Consider the following 947-nt stretch of genomic DNA (forward strand, 5'->3'; position numbering starts at 1 on the left):
AACGTATTTTGGCTTTCACATGAGATATATGAGCTGTCTCTTATACACATCTAGATGTGTATAAGAGATATATGTTATAGTGGTCCGATATCGACAGTTCCGACAAATGAGCAGCTTCTTGAAGAGCAAATGAAATTTACAAAACTACAAAACGATATCTTAAAAACTGGGGGACTATTTCGTGTATATACAGACGGACAGACAGACAGACGGACACGGCTAAATCGACTCAACGCACTGATCATTTATATATATACTTAATATTGTCTCCGACGCTTCCTTCTGAGCGTTACAAACTTCGTGGCAAACTTAATATACCCTGTTCAAGGTATTACAACGATACTCATCGTAGACATATACAAATTTCAATTTATAATCGGGCATTTTTTGCCTATGTGATATTTTATCTCTAACTCATTCTTCAGAAAGAATCGACCGATCTTGCAAAGGTATCAAATCAGAAACGCTGCTTGTAACGTTCCAAAATGGAAGACAAAAAGATGCTAAACATAGGCGATCCATTTATTCAAATACAAATCTGCCGCCAACAAACAAAACGTGAAAACATCTGCGTGCGAACTTGCAAATAATAATACAGCATCTCAGTGAGCATTTCTCTGTCGAATATAATCGGCGAAGATTTGAAGACGCGTTTTTCTAGGGAAATATTGGATAGATTCCAACTGAGTGTGTTGCTTCCAGAAAAAGCATGTGCTTTGTAAACCAAAGAAATGGGGAACATTTAATTGACTGCTTAATAGATAGATGCAAAAACCTTTTTGTATAATAAAAATGTCGTGCGACGATTGAATCTCAAAGCTGAACTTGATCGCTGGCAGTGCCATTGGGGCCAGAATCAAAATTCAAAAGACAACAAGTCACCGTCTGCTGTATTGGAAACGCTGAAGAATTGCGACTGCTGCACACCATGAAAACATTGAAGTCAC

Source organism: Bactrocera latifrons, unplaced genomic scaffold (assembly GCF_001853355.1).
Source record: "Bactrocera latifrons isolate USDA-ARS-PBARC rearing strain unplaced genomic scaffold, ASM185335v1 scaffold_198, whole genome shotgun sequence".
Lineage (NCBI taxonomy): Eukaryota > Metazoa > Arthropoda > Insecta > Diptera > Tephritidae > Bactrocera > Bactrocera latifrons.